Source organism: Peromyscus maniculatus, chromosome X, assembly GCF_049852395.1.
Source record: "Peromyscus maniculatus bairdii isolate BWxNUB_F1_BW_parent chromosome X, HU_Pman_BW_mat_3.1, whole genome shotgun sequence".
Lineage (NCBI taxonomy): Eukaryota > Metazoa > Chordata > Mammalia > Rodentia > Cricetidae > Peromyscus > Peromyscus maniculatus.
The window spans coordinates 108,190,154-108,212,647 of record NC_134875.1 but is presented as its reverse complement, the minus strand read 5'-3'; positions in this window follow the sequence as shown (position 1 = coordinate 108,212,647).

Genomic DNA, 22,494 nt, shown 5'->3' with positions numbered 1-22,494 from the left:
ATTCCAGTCCAACAATCAAACAAGATTCTCTTTCTATATATCATATGACTAATATTGTTACAGTTGCTAAAAATAAATTAAAATTTACTTGTATAGATGTGCTATTCTCCTAAAAACAGCCCCATGAGGAAACATCTATTTTCCAATCTAGACACATAACACTTGCTTTCAATCACCAGATGATGAATAGATGAATGACTCAAATAGAGAAGAAATTAATTAAGCCAGCAATGGTTATATTTTTCCAAACATTCTAACTAGACTTCTTAATTGTCCCAAGTGAAAATATTCTTCCAGTTTCAATCATTTAAGCAATGGAGTTGGCCACGTTATCTATTCTGATAATAACTATAAAATAAAAATAAAACCTTGTAACATATCTGCTTCTCTGAGTAATAACCTTGAAAGCTGAAAGCAAGCCATGAAATTTTCCCATTTAAAAAATTCTGCACAAGTTCTCCATGATAGTAATAAAATTCTAGAAAAGTCCATTAGCATTTGTTTAGGACGGGAATGAGTTTGCAGCTTCAAATGTTAAGTCTAATGAAGAAGGAATCAATAAAGCCAAGAAGAAAATCCCTGCCACATTAAAGACTACAACATTTATCATCCTGGAATATTCCTTGCCAAATACTAGATACATAATCTTTTGACATTTAAATAGATTCAAATTAAATAAGATGGTGGGTACATTCCACACAAAAAGAATCTCCTCCAACCAGACTACTAGAACACTCTGTCGAGAGCTCGAGAAATTACTCAGTAGTTAGGAGCACATATTATTCTTGCAGAGACCACAAGTTTGGTTCCTAGCTCCTAAGTCTGGCAGTTCACAGTCATCTGCAACTCTACCTCCAGGGAGATTGGATGCCTCTGGATCTCCAAGGGTACTTGCACACATCCACACGCAAACATAGACGCAGGCAGACACACACACACACACACACACACACACACACAAACACACACACACACACACAGAGAGAGAGAGAGAGAGAGAGAGACAGAGACAGAGACAGAGACAGAGACAGAGACAGAGAGAGAGGGGGGGAGAGAGAAATTTAAAAGAACATAATTTTAAAAGGAAATCTCTGTATACTAAAACCTTAGATTGTATATCTTCATACCTTGAAACTTATACACGAATGTTAAATGGACCCTGACGACAGTGTTAATCTTTTCATATAAAACTGAGTCAAATGAGATAATTACTACTGTTCTTTTTCAATGTAAGTTAAATTTATTATTTCTGCTGTCTTTCATCATCAATTATAAGGAGGATATAGACCAGCAGTCTGGGAAATATTCCTGAAGAAGCCTTGAGCCCCTGCTGAGCTATAGCCAACTTTGACTCTGACTTAAAATAACCAGAGAAACAGAAGAATTTGTCTGAACATTTCAAATGCCACAGAGCTAATGAAGACCTAACTCAAATGGCAGTCAGTGCCCCAACAGACCCGGTAAAGTCATGCAATGCTATCATGTACTAAAAATTGTAAAGCAATTAAATACTTGTCAAAATTTAGCTTTTCCTACTTGGTTCAACTTCCTGTTTTAAAATTTTTTCACATGTTCTCTGGCTCATTTATTTATTTGACAAATAAAACTGTATAAATTTATCATATATAGCACAGTATTATAAAATGTGTGCACATTTTCAATGGCCAAGTCAACCTACATAATATATGCTTCAGAAGAGATTTGCTGTACAAGGTGATCATAATCAATGTATTATGTTCCTTAAAATTGTGGGTATTAAGTGCATTCCACTTTTTTGTCCTTCTACAGGCCAAGTAGATTTTATCTGTTTGTATTTCCAAAATCAAGTGTTCCAGTCAGGATACACTGAAATTAAGTTAATATGAGGAATATTTACTCTGCAAAGCAACTTTTGAAAACACTGGTCAAGATGCAGAGGAGCCATAAGTAAACTAAAGTAATAATATGGAAGCAGTTAGGAACCCCTAGACTGAAAGAGAGTGGGGAAGAGTAGTTTCCACAAACCCAAGAAAGTTACATAAAACTCAATGCTCTGAAAAGAGAAGTAACAAAAAAAGTTTTCAGCTTGTCCAAGGAGACCACAGATATCTGACCTCCTTTCTGTCTCTGTCTGCCTCCCCCTTCCCCAGTCTTTGTCTGTCCCTCCTCCCAACCCCACAGATCTTCTCCTAAGATATCTATGACCAGAAATAATCTGGAGACAGAAGAAAACAGCGGCCTTTTGATGAGGTTCCTGTAGACCAATATCCTGGGGCAAAGAATCTGGTGAAGGTAAGAAAAGAATGGCCTTGAAGCTATAAAAACATTCCATATTTTATGGGAAAGCATTTCCTCCATTTATCATTTACATCTATCAAGTAAGTACTGTATGAAATATACCATTAATTGTACAACAATGGGAGAGACCCTATAAAGAAAAATGAAGATGTGGGGAGACTCACAAAGGCAAAGTAATTTTCATAAAGGAAATTCAAAATTCAAACATGTTTTTAACCAGGAACAAACTCATTCAGTAATCATATCTACATGAAAAAAAATCTACTCAGTGTGGCCTGAAGAGCAGAAAAAGCAAAATTCCTGATCCCTACCCCAGACCTACTAACTCAGAATTTGCTTTTTCTTCTTGGTTTTCTGTTTGTTTGATTGATTTTGCCTTTATTTGTTTGCTTGTTTTATTGGCATATGTTCATTGTTGATAGTGATGGGTTTAATAATGGTATTTTCATTCAAGTATATCACTCACTTAGATTTAATCTTCTTTTCATTCCCTATCTTCCCCATCCTCTTCCACTGGTCTCCTTCTTCATTCCCCCCAAACAATCTCAAGTCTACTTTCATTTCATATATATGTGATTTTATGTGTCTATGTAAAATCTGATTCATAAATGAGAGACACCATATGCTGTGGGATGTTCTGTATGGCAAATGTGTTAATAAGTAAAACACTGATTGGCCAGTAGCCAGGCAGGAAGTATAGGCAGGACTAAAAGAGAGGACAATTGAAGAAACAGGAAGGGAAGGGGGAGACTGCCTGCAGCTGCCACCAGTACAAGGAAGATGAAAGGTAACAGTAAGCCACGAGACATGTGGCAACATATAGATTAATAGAAATGGGCTGAATATAAGAGTAAAAGCTAGACAATGATAGGCCTGAGCTAATGGCCAAACAGTTTAAATAATATAAGCATCTGTATGTTTATTTTATAAATAGGCTAAGGGACTGCCGGGGTTTGGCGGGACCTGGAGAGAAAACTCCAGCTACAACCATGTGATGATTTTCTTTCACAGCCTAAATGCTTTCACTAAACAATTTTACCACAAATGATCAAATTTCATTCCCCATGGATAAAATATACTCTATTGTGTATGTATAAATACCACATTTTCTTTATCCATGCATCTTTTGACAGGAAGCCAGGCTAATTTAACCAGGTGCCCTGGAACCAGCTACATAAAGCAAAGGTTAAGAAGATCTTCTCTGAAGACTATGTAAGTTACTCACAGTGATACTAGAAGTTTGGAGTAATTAAAATTAGGGGGATTGAACATAAAAAGCTCATAAAAATACATTTAAGAAGAATATTCAAATACCATTTTATAGAAAACATCATGTTTCTTAATCCTATCATATAGCCAAATGATGGTTCTAATCAGGAACTGGATATGTAATATTCACTAAATATCATCATGAAAAACAGATAGTAAATATTATAATTATAAGGTTCTTTCACTATGCAAAACTTCTAAGCCTACACAGACTCTTCCTAACTGTTCTGAAAAGAAAGGAAAAATCCACACCACTTTAAATGGGAAAGCTGCTGCTGCAGTTTTCTGCTTTGCTGTCTTTCTCTTCTTAATACTATTTTCCCTTCTATTTCAGGCCCAACTCTGGCACTTAATGGGAGTTCAGTAAATACTTTTTGATTGATTGAAGCCCAACTGCTTTAAAATTGTGTGCTAACCTGTAATAATAAATCAGCATCAAAAGCTAATAGTAGATTGTCTTCTACTTAGAGAAGAACACCATCTAGTGTTTCTTAGGAAGATGCCCTCTTCTTTCCCTGTATGAAAGTTTTGTTCCAGCTAAGCATTGAGCCTCACATTCATACATTACTACACCTATAATGAAGTCTTAGCATTGTTTCCACCTGCAGTTACCATGCATCAGTTACCTTGTTGAAATGGCAATAGAACTTCATTTACCATGAAAACATGGTTCTCCCTCAATATCTATAGATCTCAGCTACTTTCCTTACCTCAGTTCTCACCAACTCAGTGCACATCATTCTAACTTAAAAAGGCTAGATGCCTATACCTGGGAGCTTTCTCAAGATCCCAAACCTTACCTTGATGACCACACAGCATGCCAGAATGAACCTTAACCTTGTCCCTAGGAACCCCAAACCAATGACTGATGGGAAATCAGGAATAAACATCCTAGCTTTCTTGCTCCTGAGAAGGAGGTTCTATTTTCTAGAATTTCACATGAAATTAATGGGAAGTCAGTCAGTGGTGTCTAAAGCTTCTTTCTCTTCCCTATTTCATTTTCCTACTCCTCTACCATCTCCCTCACTCTGCTACTGGGGAAGAACTAAGACATTCCTACTATATGGTATCACACTCAAATCTGTTGGCTAAGAAGATGGCAAGAAAGAATGGTGTCATGACTGGTTCACCACCTGCTAACATCCCTCAACCTTAGGCCATGATTTCATCACAAGAATGCTACCTGAAATTATAGACTTTAAACTTTAATTTAATGCTGTATTGCCAACACCAAAAGAGTGTCAACAAATTACTTAAAATTGATGTTGGGTATAAATATATTAATATTTTATGTACAAATATTAAATTCTAAGCTTCATTATGAAACATTTTTAGTCAAACTCAAATCTATACTTCTGATCTACGACACCATTGAAAATGCATGTCAATAAATAAGAATGCATCAGAAATTTGAATATCTGTGAGTTAAGCAGTATTAAAATTTGTGCTTCACCACATTAACATTTTAACAAATAAACTTATTAAAAACAAGTTATTATAGAATTTTTAATTTATATATAAATCTGTGTGCTTTGTTCTGTGTCCATTTTGTCCTTTTACAGACAAAATAAAATAAGATTTTCAATTGATTGTTCTTTCAAATTATTCATGTGTTTTGGGTGTGTTTTGCTATCACTGTCCATCACATTGATCTATCAAAGTGTTGTAATATGACTAGAAGCACATTTCTAGTCAAAGTAAATATTAATAGTGGAAAAGGGTAACATTGGACCACTACAGGTTGAATAAAGTGTGTATACTGTATCACAGCATCTGCAAAAAACTTTCTAGACAACAAAATCAAGGCAAACTAAGCATAGGCAACATAGCTCAATTGCCATAATCCAAAGGCCTCTATCCAGATATATTCTAATAATCAAGCGTTTCAATATAGCGGGTAGAGATTGGCACAAAGTGTTTTCCTGGGTCAGGAAAGGGCTGGAAAACCTGGATTTAAGCAGAAGACAGATCTACAGTAACCAGGCAAGGATCAGTTCTGGTCCCTAATCAGAATCTTTATTAAGCAGCCCTAGAAGAATAGGATTTAGCTTCTAGGAGGAATCTGAACACAAACCAGGAATTAAAGTGGAGCAGGCTTTTTGACATATGCCTCCAAACAAACCCTAACAGCATATACTACACATGACTCCATACGTGTGTGTGTGTGTGTATGTGTGTGTGTGATTTTAGCAAAAGGGGTACATTTAAGACAAGAGTTTATTATTTATTATCTTGATCCAGACTGTTACATTCCTTTAGGTTAAAGCATGTTCAGACAGCATTGAGTTCTAGAGGTTTACTTCAGAACAAAAGAATATTGGTTGCTCAGAAATGTGAATCTTATAAACATCACATCTTTCAAATTAATTATGTCCTGAATTGAACACAAATTAAAGGCTCATGCTGTATCTAGATAATATGAATTGATAGGTTTATTTATTCATATTATTATTTCCACATGGTTGTTGTTCGTTTTTGCTCTTTTCAGGGGCCCACCACACAGCTCCCAAATAAATCACACAGAAGCTTATTCTTAATTATGAATGCATGGCCTTAGCTTGGCTTATTTCTAGCCAGCTTTTCTTAACTTTAAATTATCCCATCTATCTTTTGCCTCTGGGATTTTGCCATTCTCTTATTTCTGTAAATCTTTACTCTTACTCTGTGGCTTGCTGTGTAGCTGGGTGGCTGGCCCCTGAGTCCTCCTCCCTCTCTGGCTACTTATTCTCTTGCTGTTTTCCTCCAAGATTTCTCCTTCTGTATATTCTTTCTGCCTGCCAACCCCACCTATCCTTTCTCCTGCCTTGCTATTGGCTATTCAGCTCTTTATTAGAACATCAGGTGTTTTAGACAGGCACTGTGACACAGCTTCACAGAGTTAAACAAATGCAACATAAACAAAAATAACACACCTGTAAGAGGCCAGTTCCTACCCAGAGTACTCTTGAGGAAAGAGGGATGAGAAACTTGTAGATAGAAAGACAGCAGATATGAGACAGACAGAAACACAGGATAGCTTTGGGAGGACCTGGGTCAATGCCCAATGACCCCTTCTGTCACTTCAAAGGGGCTTTTTATAACAATGCCAAGGTGTGGGGCAAAATTCCTCCCCCCTGCTAGATCAAAGTACACTGCACAGCCAAGTGCAGACCCTTCCAAACACCTGGTAACCTCACCCCTGGTCAAGCCATCCACTTATGCAGCTCTACTGGGTAAAGCAAGCTCAGATCTCACTAGGAAACCTCTGTAGGCCTCTACACACATCTTAAAATAATATTCTACTACACATGGTCTAGATGGGTCCCAAGCATTCCAGGGTTACATCAGGCATGATCAAGGCATGAAACTAATTTCAGAATCTACTCTAGGCAAAACCGCGGATGAAGCATATTCTATTTAAGACTATTAATCCTTCCTTTCTTCAATGCACTCCCTTATCCCAAGCAAAGAAATTGCAGCTAGGATTTCTCTGGTTGAAATATCTTTCTCTGACTTGATCATTTTTGTGGGAAAAAGAGGGATACACTAAAGGAACATTAGTTAAATATTAACTACCTTTATTATTTTGAGTTCTTTTCAAATCACATTTTCTTTCCTCTTTATTTTTTGAGAATTATACATGAGTATGGGTTTTGATCAAATTTACCTTCATTCTCTCCCCTCTGATACTTTCCATGTCCCCCCACAACATGTTCACAGTAGTGAATCCCTGTAATCTCAGAAACTGGGAGGTGGAGGCAGGGGCAACAGAAGTTCAAAGGTTATTCTCAGCTACATAGTGAGCTTGAGGCCATCCTGGGCTACATAAGGCCCTGTCTCCAAACTTTAATTCCTAAATAGTGAAAAACAGTTCAACTAAAAAAATTGGTGAATCCCCATTAAAAATTATTTCAAATGTTGTTTAATATTACCAGCTTATAGTTCTATGTAGTATTACCTTGATTTAAACTAAAAACCACACTATATAGATATGATACAAAGATATATTTAGAGCATTGAAAATGTTAACAAGAACTCACAGCAACCATGACTGCATGTACAAGATCCACATAAGATCAAGCCATCCAAAATTCCAGCATGGATGGGTGAATGCCTCATGAAGTCTTACCACAAGCGGAGGAGCTACTGGCAATTGATGACTGCTACAGAGGGAAGAGTCAGTGTTCTTTAGAGGTGCAGCCCAAGAGGCTACCCATGCTTCAATGTCTTTTTACTTAAAAATATTTTTCACACAGTAAAATTTGACATGTTTTCCCATCACCCATATCATTTTCACTTCTCTATATACCCAACTTTATGCTCTTTTTTTCTCTTCCTCTCTCCCTCCCTCATTTCCTCTCTTTAAAAGAAAACCCACAAAACAAATCAAATGAAACAAAATACCTACAAAATAAAACAAAGCATAGAGTTCTTTCTGTGTTGGCCACTTGGGCATGGAGGTCTGCCCTGGAGTGGGGTTGATATACCCAGTGTCACTTCATTGAGGAAAACTGACTTTCCATTTTACCAGCTGATATCAATTTCAGAGTTTCTTGATTAGAGATGGGACTCCTTGTACACTTCCCACTTTCATTGTTGGAACCTTGTCTGGTTTGAACCTGTGCAGATATTGTACATGCTATCCCAGTCTCTGTGAGTTCATATGTGCATCAGACCAGCTGTATCTGCAAGACACTCTTTCCTTGGAGTCATCCATCATCTCTGGCTCTTATATCATTTCCACCTCCTCTTCCACATAGATTCCATGAGCCTTGAGAGAAGAGATTTGATAAAGACATTCTATTTAAGACAGTGCACCAAAGTCTTTCATACTCTGTAAATTTTTCCATTGTGAGTCGGTGGGTTACTGTACTGTACGAAGCTTCTATAGTGAAGGTTGAGAAAGACACTGACCTATGAGTATAGTAATATGTTATTAGGAGTCATTTTATTGCTATGTTCCCCTAGCATAATAAAAGTAGCATGTTTCCCCTAGGCTTGTGATGTTCTCAGGTTGTTGGCAACTTTAGCAATGGCAGGTTTGGGTTCCATCTCATGAAATGGACTTTAAATCCTATCAAATAATGGTTGCTTACTCCCAAAACATTAAGGACAAAGCTTCTAGGTGAGTCTTCAGCTCAATGTTTCTGTGTTCAGTATCATAAGTAAGCAGTATCATGGGCAACAGGACCTTACCATCCCATTGTAGAGGGCAACCAAGAGCCTTGGAGAAAGCATGTGATGTATGGGGGGATTACATTGACTAATGCCTCAACAAGATGTAACCCATTCCTAGCACTTGAAATTTTACTTGGTGGCACAAGATGTCTAGTTAGGGCTGGTCTCCATTTTAATTCCTTTCACTTATGTACATATTCTAGGAAGTTCCATTAGTAGGTTTCCATGTGGGTTTTCAAAAAGCCTATAGTGCTATTTATTTCTTATCCTTCTCTCCTATCCCTTTACCCATTTAATCCTCCTATTCTAGTTTCTGCTTCATCTCTCTATAACACTGTGTTGTATTTCCCCTTCCTTGCAAGGTCCTATTATCTCTCCTTGTCCCTTACTAGGTACCTAATCTCTGTGGCTATTCAGATTACAGCATATATAAAGCTCAAAAGCTAACATATACATATAAGAGAAAACATATAATGTTTGTCTTTTGTGGTCCAGGTTACCTCACTTAGTATTGTTTATTCTTTAGCTCCATCCATTTGCCTTCAAATTTCATTTTAAATAGTTTAATAATATTCCATTGTGTAAATGGATCACATATTCATTATCCATGCCTCAGTTGATTGCATTACAAATACAACAGAAATAAACATAGATGAGCAAGTATCTCTGTAGTAGGATGTAGAGTCCTTTGTGTATATGCCCAAGAGTGGTATAGCTGGATCTTGAAGTAGATAGTTTCCCATCTTCCTGAGGAATCTGCACACTGATTTCCATAGTGGAGGTACATTCCTGAAAACAATAGATAAGTGTTCCTCTTTCCCCACATCCTCACCAGCATGAGCTGTCATTTGTTTTATTGATCTTAGCCATTCTGACTGGTGTAAAATACAATCTCAAAGTAGTTTAAATTTGCATTTCCCTGATGACTATGGACATTGAACATTTCTTCAAGTGTTCCTCAGCTAAACAGATGAGGTATTTAATCTTTTGAGAACTTTGCTTAGTTCTGTACCCCCATTTTAAAGGGGTTATTTGTTATCTTGATGTTCAGGGAATTTTTGTTGTTGATTATATATATATATATATATATATATATATATATATATATATGTATATTCTAGATATTAACCCTCTATTAGATATATAATTAGTGAAGGTTTTTTTCCATTTTGTAGGCTGCCACTTTGTCAGAATGATGGTTCCCTTTGCCATACAGAAGCTTTTCAGTTTCATGAGGTCCCATGTATTGTTGTTAGTGCCTGTGCTAATAGTATTGTGTTCAGAAAATCTTTTCCTGTGCCCATGAGTTCTCACTTTCTCTTCTATTAGATACAGTGTATTTGGCATTATACTGAGGTTTTTGATCCACCTGGACTTGAGTTTTATACAAGGTGATAAGTAAGGATCTATTTTGTATTCTTCTAAATCCATCTATCTGATTTTACGAGTACCATCTGCTGAAGATGCTGCCTTTTCTCTAGTGGGTATTTATGTATTTATGGTAAAAAAAAAAATCTGGTGTCTGTAGTTGTGTGGAATTATGTCTGAATCTTCAATTCAATTTCATTGAATAATGTGTACGTTTTTATGCCAATACCATGCTGTTTTTATTACTATAGCTCTTCTGTAATACAAATCAATGTCTGGGGTGGTTACACCTCCAGCATTTCTTTTAATAATAATACTATTATTATTATTATTATTATTATTATTATTATTATTATTATCATCATCTCATATATTACACCATGACCACTGTTTCCTCTCCCCCAGTCTCTCTCCATTTTCCCTCTCTCCCAGATCCAATCCCTCTCTGTCTTCACCCTGAAAAGAACAGGCCTCCAGGGATATCAACCAAACACAGCATAATATGCTACTATAAGACCAGACACATACTATCACATTAAGGCTGGACAAAGCAACCCAGTAGAAGATAAACGGTCCCATAAGTAGGCAAAAGAGTCAGAGATAGCTCCACTCCCACTGTTAGGAGTCCCACAAGAACAACAAACTACTCTGCCATAACATATATACAGAGGACCTAAGTCAGACCCCCACAGGCTCCCTGAGCTATGTGAGCCCCCATGAGTTCCAGTCAATTGATTCTGTAGGCCATGTATTCATGGTGTCCCTGACCTTTGAATCTTCCTCCCCCTCCTCTGCAGGACTTCCTGAGCTCTGCCTAATGTTTGGCTGTGGGAGTCTGCATCTGTTCCCATTGGTTACTGGATGGAATCTTTCTGATCTCTTTGATGACTTGTCTGCTAGGCTCCAGTCCCAGAACACTCTGTAGGCAGGACAAACTGTAGGTCGCAGGTTTTGTGGCTGGGTTGGTATCCCAATCCTTTCATGTAAGACCCTGTCTAGTAACAGAAGATGGCCAGTTAAGCCTCTTTGTCTTCTATTACTAAAAGTCTTTGCTAGGGTTATTCTGGTAGAATCCATGGAATTTCCATTGCATTGGGTTTCCACCTCACTCCTAAAATTTCCCCAATTCTAGTTGTTTCTCTTGTATTCTCCCCATTTGATCCCTCCTGTTGAGGAGTTCTTCCATTATTCAGGATTGTTTCAGCTATCCTGTGTTTTTTGTTTCCATATTCCATTGGAGATTGTTTTTTCCAATTTTTGTGAAGAATTGTGTTGGAAATTTGATAGGTTTGCATTGAAACTGTAGATTGCTTTTGATAGGAGGCCATTTTCACAATGTTATCCCATGAGTATGGGAGATCTTTTCATCATCTTATATCTTCAGTTTGTTTTTTCAGTGTCTTAAAGGTTATATTATGTGAGCCTTTCACTTGCTTGGTTAGAATTACCCCAAGATATTTTTGAGCTTATTGTAAAAGATACTGTTTTCATGATTTATTTCTCAGTCCACTTGTCATTTGTTGTATAAAGGAAGGCTGATTGTTGTGTATTAATTTGTATGCTATTTTGATGTGGATATCGCTCTATATAAATAAGCACTGATTGGCCAATAGCCAGGCAGGAAGTATAGGTGGGACTAACAGAGAGGAGAATTGAGGAAGGAGGGAGGAATGAAGGGACTGCCTGGAGCCGCCACCAGGACAAGGAAAATGTAAAGCACCGGTAAGCCACAAGCCACGTGGCAAAGTAGAGATTAATAGAAATAGGCTAAATATAAGAGTAAGAGCTAGACAATTATAGGTCTGAGCTAATGGCCAAGCAGTTTAAATATTGTAAGAGTCTGTGTGTTTATTTTATAAGTGGGCTCTGGGACTGGTGGAACTTGGAGGGAGCTGGAGAGAAATTCTCCAGCTACATTTTGATTAAAGTGTTTATCAACTGCTGGAGTTTCCTGGTGAAATTTTTTTTTTTCTGAATTCTGTTTTTTTTCATTTTTATTAAGAAATTTTCTACTCTACAGATCCCATCTTCTCCCTCCTCCCATGCCCCAGCCCTCCCTCCCAAGCCACCCCACATCCCCCCAAATCAAGGTCTCCCATGGGGAGTCAGCAGAGCCCCACACACTGAGGCTAGCCAGGTACAAGCCCCTCCCTACTGCACCAAGGCTACACAAGACATCATACCACTGGTACTATGTTCCCCAAAGCATGCCCATGTGCCAGGAATGGATCCCAGATCCCTCTGCCTGGGGGCCCCCCAAACAGTTCGAGCCAAACAACCATCTTCCATATCCAGAGGGCCTTGTTCAGTCCCATGGAGGCTCCACAGCCACTAGTCTACAGTTCATAGGCTTCCACCAGTTTGGCCAGTCATCTCTGCACGTCTTCCCATCATGATCTCAACGTTCCCTGCCTGCAGTATCTCTCCTCTCTCTCATCAATTGGATTTCCCATGGATCTCTGCATCTGCCCCCATCAGTCACTGGACAAAGGCTCTATGATGGCAGTTAGGGTATTCACTAGACAGGTCATTGGAGTAGACCAGTCCAGGTACCCTCTAGACCACTGCCTGGTGAAATTTTTAAGGTCACTTATGTATACAATCATGTCCTCAGCAAATAAAGATACTTTGATTTTCTTCTTTCATATCTGAAGTCATTTGATATCCTTCAGTTTTCTTATTCTCTGGATAAAACTACAAATACTATACTGAATAGGTATGGAGAGAGTAGACAGTCTTGTTTTAATCCTGATTTCAGTGGAATTACTTTGAAGTTGATGTTGTCTGTGGGCTTTCTGTAAATGACCTTTATTATATTGAGGTATATATTCCCCTTATTTCCAGAATCTCTCCATGGCATTAATCATGAAGGGATGTTGGATTTTGTCAAAGACCTTTTCTGTACCTGAATCTAATAAGATGATCATGCAGTTTTTGTCTATTAATCTATACAATGGATATGTTTATTGATTTATGTATGTTGAATCATCTCTATCTCTGGGATAAAACCAAGTTGATTAGAGTACATAACCTTTCTTATGTATTCTGGAATTCTGTTTGCAAGTACTTTATTGAAATTTTCTGTATCTTAGGGATAATGCTCTATAATTTTATTTGTTGTTAGGTTTTGTGTGTTTTTGTTATATGGTAAAAGTGACTTTGTAAAAATAATAGGAAGTAATCTTCCAATAAATGTTCTTACAGCCATGCCCATATTGGCAACACTAGGTGGACTCAGTGCATTTTATAGAAATGACCATATGACATTGGAAGGGGATAGTTGTGGTGGAAGAGGGAAGAAACTGGATGGAAAGCAATAAGGGATAAATTTTATCAAAACACATTACATGCATGTATGAAATTCTCAATCAATTTTTATAAAAGCGGATGTTAATGTAGCATGAATCTCAAAAGTTCTTATTAATAAAATCAAACCTGAGGCCAATTATTGGGGTGAATTCTGCAAGATCAGAGAAGCAAAACAAGCCACAGCTTCCTCACCTTGCCAGTTCCTCAGCTGATCCTGTTTCCTCAGACTGGAAGCCTCTGAGTCCTCATCCAGAATGAATCTCAGCTGAACTGCTGCTCAAAAGCCTGAAAGCTTAACCAGCCAAATGCTTCTAGTTCCTGGTCTTCATGCCTTATAATACCTTTCTGCTATCTGCCATCACTCCCTGGGATTAAAGGCTCACTTCTTGGGATTAAAGGCGTGTCACCATGCCTGTTTCCAATGTGGCCTTGAACTCACAGAGTTCCAGAGAGATTTCTGCCTCTGGAATGCTAGGATTAAAGGCATGTGCTACCACTGCCTAACCTCTATTTAATATTGTGGTTGTTCTGTCTCTGACCCCAGATAATTTTATTAGCATGCACAATATTTTTGGGAACACAATACTGCCACATGTTAAAATTATAATTTTAATTTGGGATGGGGTAATTGTAACTTTCATTCTTTTTTCTTCTTTACTAAAATACAATTTCCAAATGAAACATATTAAGATATCTTGATATCTATATATGTAGTAAAATAACTCCTATAATAAAATACTGCTATTAATATATTTCCTCTATATTAATAACTTTTGCCTCTATATTAGTAATTATATTTCTTTTGGTGATGAGAATATTTGAAATTTACCTTAGCAAGTTTTGAATATACAGTACAGTCATATTGTATGTATTAGCTTTCTTAACTCATTCATATTATATAGTGTTCATATTCCTTGACCAACTCTGATTTTATTTTCTACAATTATATTACTTTAATAATTAAATAAAATATAATTTTAATAATATTTTATTAAATCTTTGAGAATTCATACAATATATTTTGATCATATTCACTCCCCATCCCCCAACTCCTCCCAAATCCACTTTCTACCCTCACCTCCATACCCATCCAACTCTGAATTTTCTTCTTTTTTAACCCACTCAGTTCAATCTGTGTTACCGAAATACACTGAAGAATGTGGCCTGGCCACATTGAATACAGTCAACCTAGAAAAGGTAAGAAAAAGAGGAGGAAGCAAGGAAAAGAATGAAAGGAACTTTTATATATATCTGATATGAATCTGTATAAAGGTTCTATCTCATAGCTCTTTGCCCATAAGAAAATCAACTTCTTTACACTTAACTTTTATCATCTGTATAAACAAGAAAAATATCACCAGAAAAAACAATTAAATTACCACATTTGCATACTTCTCAAACTTCTTAATAATAGTGAATACTTAAAATGTTCAAGTAAAAGGTTTCCTTGGGAAATTCAGAGTGTACATTTGTATACTAAACACTATACCAAACCTTCTTTTCAAGAACCAATTTATCTTCCTTTAAATCTAGCATCCTCTGTTTGCCTGATCATTGAAACAACAGAAAAGAGGAGTGGATGGGAGGAGGTGAAGTAGAGGGCCTGAGAGGGGAGGAGGGATGGGAAACTTCAGTTGGAATGTATGTAATATATGGGAGAAGAATAAATTTAAAAAGGAAACAAGTTTCCTGTGGCATATGCTGCCAGCAAGGGCCATGAAGGTGCCCATGATCAAGTGCTGTGACTGAGGGCTGTATTGATGTCTGTGGTCTGAGCTGCAATCAGAGATCATGACTGCTGCTGGGGTTCACATTGGTGTTCATGGCCCATACCCTGGAGGTCATGTTGATGTCTGTGTCCTGTGCTGCTGCAGAGGCCCATGATAGTGTCTGTGGCCCATGCTACAGCAAAGGGCCATTTTGATGTCCATGATCTGTACTGCTACCAGAGACCATGTGGATGTCCATGTTCCATACTGGTTCCAGAAACTATATGGAAGTCCATGATCCATGCTCCCAATGACTGTAAAGGACAAGAAAGCTAATTTTACAGTTGCATTAATGACTGCACACTCACAATTGAGAAAAAAGGCCATGGAAGGATTCTGTGACAATCCCTACTCCCACTCCATCCCACCTGACCCCTCCCCTCAGCCAAAATAGTAACAGGAAGCCATCAAAGAGAAATCTTAAAAATTGTGATAAGGATGCTGAAGTGTAGTTCTCCACAACTGATGGCTTCTGGTAGGGATGTGGGTGGGGAAGGACTCGGTTTTCTTTAAGGAGCTGAACACTGGGAGTTTGGCCATGATCCAGTGAGTATACAGGCAACACAAATTGGACTTGTGGGGATTTTTGTTTTGTTTGTTGATATTTCTTTCTACTTTTTCTGTGGGGGAGGGCATGATAGTGGGGGGAAGACCTGGGAGGACTGGGAAGTGAGTGTGATCAGGGCACATTATGTGAAATTTCCAAATAATAAAAATATTATGTTAAAAAACAAAGCAAAAGACATGTTTCTATGGAGTATCAATAAATATTCAAATTCTCTCCTACACATCTGAGGAAATGCTGACAAGTACATTTATATAGGATGAGTAAATAAGTAGGTTTTGTTCCCTTTTTTAAACCATAAAAGGCAAAGACTGGGTTCTTATGATTTCAGAAATAATGAAGTAGCATGAGTAGAAGACAGCACCTACCCAAGACTTTTAAGAATTAATGACTTTTAAAGTCTCCCAAGCAAAAAAAGCCCAGGACCAGATGGTTTCAGTGCAGAATTCTACCAGATCACCAAAGAATAGTTAATATCAATACTCTCTAAATTGTTCCACACAATAGAAACAGAAGGAACATTACCAAACTCCTTCTATGAGGCTACAATTACCCTGATTCCTAAACCAAACAAGGATACAACAAAGAAAGAGAACTACAGACCAATCTCGCTCATGAATATTGATGAAAAAATACTCAATAAAATACTGGCAAACAGACTCCAAGAACACATCAAAACAATTATCCACCATGATCAAGTAGGCTTCATCCCAGGGATGCAAGGGTGGTTCAACATACAGAAGTCCATCAATGGAATACACCATATAAACAAACTCAAAGAAAGAAAACACATGATCATCTCACTAGATGCAGAAAAGGCATTTGACAAAATCCAACACCCCTTCATGATAAAGGTCTTGGAGTGATCAGGAATACAGGGAACATACCTAAACATAATAAAGGCAATTTACAGCAAGCCAACAGCCAACATCAAATTAAATGGAAAGAAACTCAGAGCAATTCCACTAAAATCAGGAACGAGGCAAGGCTGTCCGCTCTCCCCATACTTATTCAATATAGTACTTGAAGTTCTAGCCAGAGCAATAAGACAACATAAGGAGATTAAGGGGATACAAATTGGAAAGGAAGAAGTCAAGCTTTTGCTATTTGCAGATGACATGATAGTATATTTGAGTGACCCCAAAGATTCAACCAAGGAACTGATACAGCTTATAAACACCTTCAGGAACATACCAGGATACAAGATCAACTCAAAAAAATCAGTAGCCCTCCTATATACAATTGACAAACAGGCTGAGAAAAAAATCAGAGATACATCACCCTTTACAATAACCACAAATGATATAAAATACCTTGGGGTAAGAGTAACCAAGCAAGTGAAGGACCTATATGACAAGAACTTTAAGTCCCTGAAAAAGGAAATTGAAGATGTCAGAAAATGGAAAGATCTCCCATGCTCATGGATAGGCAGGACTAACATAGTAAAAATGGCAATTTTACCAAAAGCAATCTACAGATTCAATGCAATCCCCATCAAAAATACCAACACAATTCTTCACAGGCCTTGAAGGAATGATACTCAACTTCATATGGAAAAACAAAAAAAAACCAGGATAGCCAAAAGAATCCTGTACAATAAAACAACCTCTGGAGGCATCACGATCCCTGACTTCAAGCTCTACTATAGAGCTACAGTAATAAAAAACAGCTTGGTACTGGCATAAAAACCAACATGTGGACCAATGGAATCGAATTGAAGACCCAGACATTAATCCGCACACCTATGAACATATAATTTTTGACAAAGAAGCCAAAAGTGTACAATGGAAAAAAGAAAGCATCTTCAACAAATGGTGCCAGCATAACTGGCTACCAACGTGTAGAAAGCTGCAAATAGATTCATATCTATCACTGTGCACAAAATTTAAGTCCAAGTGGATCAAAGACCTCAACATAAATCCAGCTACTCTGAACCTGCTAGAAGAGAAAGTAGGAAGTAGTCTTGAATGCATTGGCATAGCAGATCACTTCCTAAATATAACACCAGTAGCACAGACACTGAGAGAAACAATCAATCAATGGGACCTCTTGAAACTGAGAAGCTTTTGTAGAGCAAAAGATATGGTCAACAAGGCAAAACAAAAGCCTACAGAATGGGAAAAGGTCTTCACAAACCCCACATCTGACAGAGGACTGATATCCAGAATATATAAGGAACTCAAGAAATTAAACAGTCCAATTAAGAAATGGGCTATAGAACTAAACAGAGAATTCTCAACAGAGGAAACTAAAATGGATGAAAGACATTTAAGGAGTTGCTCAACATCCCTAATTATCAGGGAAATGCAAATCAAAACAACTCTGAGATACCACGCCTGTCAGAATGGCTAAAATCAAAAACACTGAAGACACCTTATGCTGGAGAGGATGTGGAGCTAGGGGAACTCTCCTCCACTGCTGGTGGGAATGCAAGCTTATACAACCACTTTGGAAATCAATATGGTGCTTTCTTAAAAATTGGGAATCAATCTCCCCCATGATCCAGCTATACCACTCTTAGCCATATACCCAAGGAATGCTCAATCATACCACAAGGGCACTTGCTCGGCTATGTTCATATCAGCATTGTTTGTAATAGCCAGAATCTGGAAACAACCTAGATGCCCTTCAACTGAAGAATGGATAAATAAAATGTGGTACATATATACAATGGGATACTACTCAGCAGAGAAAAACCATGACATCATGAGGTTTGCAGGCAAATGGATGGATCTAGAAAAAAATCATCCCGAGTGAGGTAACCCAGACTCAGAAAGACAAACATGGGTATGTACTCACTCATAGGAGGATACTAGAGGTGGAACAAGGATGACTGGACTGCTACTCACAGCACCAGGGAGGCTACCTGTAAAACAGGAACCCAAGAAAGACACGGGGATCGCCCAATGATGGAGAAATGGATGAGATCTACATGAACAGCCTGGACATGAGTGTGGGTAATGAAGGGCGAGGGACGAGGGAAAGAGAGCTTGGGGGAGCGGAAGATCCCAGCTGGATCAAGAACAGAGAGGGAGAACAAGGAATAGGAGACCATGGTAAATGAAGACCACATGAGAATAGGAAGAAGCAAAGTGCTAGAGAGGCCCACAGAAATCCACAAAGATACCCCCACAATAGACTGCTGGTAATGATCGAGAGACAGCCAGAACTGACCTACTCTGGTGATGGGATGGCCAAACACCCTAATAGTCGTGCCAGAAACCCCATCCAACGACTAACAGATCTGGATGCAGAGGTCCACGGCTAGGCCCCAGGTGGAGCTCCAGGAGTCCAATTGGCGAGAAAGAGGAGGGTTTATATGAGCGAGAATTGTTGAGATCAAGGTTGGATAAAGCACAGGGACAAATAGCCAAACAAATGGAAGCACATGAACTATGAACCAAAGGCCGAGGGGCCCCCAACTGGATCAGGCCCTCTGAATAGGTGAGACAGTTGATTGGCTTGATCTGTTTGGGAGGCATCCAGGCAGTGGGACCGGGTCCTATGCTCAGTGCATGAGTTGGCTGTTTGAAACCTGGAGCTTATGCAGGGAAGCTTGGCTCAGTCTGGGAGGAGGGGACTGGACCTGCCTGGACTGAATCTACCAGGTTGATCTCAATCCTCTGGGGAATCTTTGCCCTGGAGGAAGTGGGAATCGGAGGTGGGTTGGGGGGAAGGAAAAGGGGGCGGGACGGGGAAGAACAAGGGGATCTGTGGCTTATATGTAGAAATAAATTATATTGTAAAATAAAATAAAATTAAATTAAAAAATAAAATAAATTATTTATCTGGTTTTGATTTTTAAAAAAAAGAATTAATGACTTTTAAAAGAAGAAATGTTAAATTGGAAATAGTAATTTTAACAGCACAGAAAAGAAATATAAAAATAATAAATGGAAGATTATGTCATTTCTTACCACTATAAGATAGTGAGGTTTGTTACTGATAATAAATGTAATGTATAATTCAAGAAATAAAGTTTATATGAGAGTACTGTGTTAATGAATCCTAATAAATTCCAAAACCTTGACATATATAAGCAAACCAATTTCAAGTTTCAAGTTCATATGTTAGTATGACTCATGGGTCCTTCCCACAAAAGACACCTTCAATTAAATTAATGTTTCACTTGCAAGTTGAATCATCAGACCCTGCAAATAGTCTTCAGGCATCAGTACAAAAACTTCCCAGAAGAAATGGGGGGAAATTCCATGATAAAAAGCATTATTTCCAAAGGGACACAAAAAATAATAATTTTAAGTTTTTTACCAAGTCACTAACAAACAACTAACACAGTATAGTGCATAAGTGAATAAAGTTAAAGGTGTTTTGCATGAAATTCTAAGAGATGCAATTATTCTCTCAAAATCAACAACATATCCTTCATTATTTTATTAACATAAAAAAACATCTATAATATGACAGGTGAATCAAGAATGAACATAAGGAACTAGAAGTTATAAGAATTCATAAATTATCCCAATCAAATTATTTTCAGGAATCAAAAGTGATCATGTTGAATTGGGCATGGTGGCACATATTTTTAATAACAGCACTTGGGAGACTTGAATAGTATATTGGTATATTTATGGCCAGCCTATGCTACATAGCAAGACTGACTAAAATATAACAGCAACAATTAAAAAAAAAGAAGTCTGTACTCTCCACAAGAGCCAAGAAATAACAAATATCTCAGTACCAGCAAGAAACCTTTTGAATGGTTGTTTAAGATATTCCAAGTGACACCTAAAACAATATAGATTATCAATATAGCTCTTGGTTGCCTCTCAGGGGTTAAAGGTGGGACCCTATTGCTGAAGATATCATACACTTAGAACACAGGACTCAGATTATTTGAGCTGGACTGACCTACACACCTCTTTTGTGCAGTTTAGCTTCCAAGGTTTCAAAAAATACTATACAAGCTACCAAGGGAGGGAAGCAATTATGCAGCTTCAACACCTTTGGCAAGATATACGTAAAGGGGCAATTTAAGTCATACTCACATGTTGGGGGCAACCACCAGCTATCTAATTGAACTCACTCAAATGGTGGAAAATCACTCCTTATATACAGCCAGCTTTCCAGGGCTAGTGACATCATGGACCTTAGAAAATAATCTCCTACTTTACTTTGTTAGGCCATCTTAATTCCTAACTACATTCTAAATTTTATCCTAATCACTTCTCGGCCTTTGACTGATCAAGTGTGAGTTTTATCCTTTATGCATAGATAAGTGTAGCTATCACCCCCATTTAAAAGAGCATTATTTAGAGCAAATGGAGACTATCACAGAAAATCATAGATGAACACAATGCAGAGATCAGCTGATCATTCGAAGCTCAGCCCTTACAGATACATCTAAATCACAACTCCTGCATTCAGTGAACATTTGGAGAAAGGGGCCAGAAAGATTGTAAAAGCTAGAATATAAGGAAGTCTTCTGTGAAACACTGTCTCCTAGAAATGGCTGCACAAACAAGACCAGGAAAACAGCAATATCAATGAACATGAAAGAGGGAAAATTTCATGGGGTCCCACTCCTAGACAAAGAACTACAGGCAAGAAATGACCACTGGAGAAGGAGAATTATCCTATTTCAGGGATGAGCATGTGTGTGTGTGTGTGTGTGTGTGTGTATATATATATATATATATATATATATATATATATATATATATACATATATATCAGAAAAATAATCTATCAACTTGCTAGTTAGGGAGCATGGGAGGGGCTCCAGTAAGGGCAGATAGGAGAAGCTGAAAGGAGGAAAAGGAGTAGGAGAAGTGATATAATTCTGTTTACATTAAAAATAATTTTAAATAGAGTAAAAGAAGCCATGAATTTGAGAGAAAGTAAAAGGAAAACATGGGAGGGGAAGGAGGGAAGAAGGAGGAGAAATGACGTAATTATAGTATAGTCTCAAAAAATAAAAAAGAAATAGTAAAAAGAAGGGTAAAAGTAGAAACAAAAACTATCTGATAAGTAAAGGGGAAGGTATGAGAAAAAGCATGGTTGGGAACATCCATGACATGTACAATGTACAAAATATACTTGTATAAAAACGTCTTTATGTAACATGGCACCATGTATAATGAATAAACACACATGAAAATTTTAAAATGTTTTAGGGACTAAAAATATCATGCTAATTAACCTATAAAGATGCTGACATGCTAATTTCAGGAGTTTATTGAGTATATTCAATGTAATGAAAGAACCTGTCTCAATTCCATTTTGATGTTTCTCAACAGTAAGGATAAATTAAACTTAAAGAGAAACTAGGTCAAAGATGCCTCCAAAAAGGTACTCACCTCTACAGGTAATTCTAATGAGTATAGTTCAGGAAGAAAAACTATCCCAGGGAGCTTAAGATTTGACTCAGCAGTTAAGAGTGCTTGTGAAGTAGGAGCAATCATCTCTTTGGCCATTAAGGCCCAGCAGAGCCTACCATAGCAGCTCTTCAGTGGCAGCAGCTGTAATTAGCCTTTGATTTTCTGCTGAACTCTGTCAATCACAATGTGCTCGTTTTCTTTGTTAGTATGTTAGTGTTTTGTATCATATAAAAACTATATCAAAATTAAAACAAACCAGAGTATTAAAGTTACAACAAACATCTTTTTATCTCAAGAAAGCTGAGCCCATGGGTAGTTGACAGAGTGGTGGGTTTTAGAGATAGGGAAGAGAAGAGAGAAGAAGAAAGAGAGGAAATAGAGGCAAGGTCTCTCTGTAAACCCAGAGCTCACTGATTCAGTCAGTCTGGCTGGTAAGCAAGTT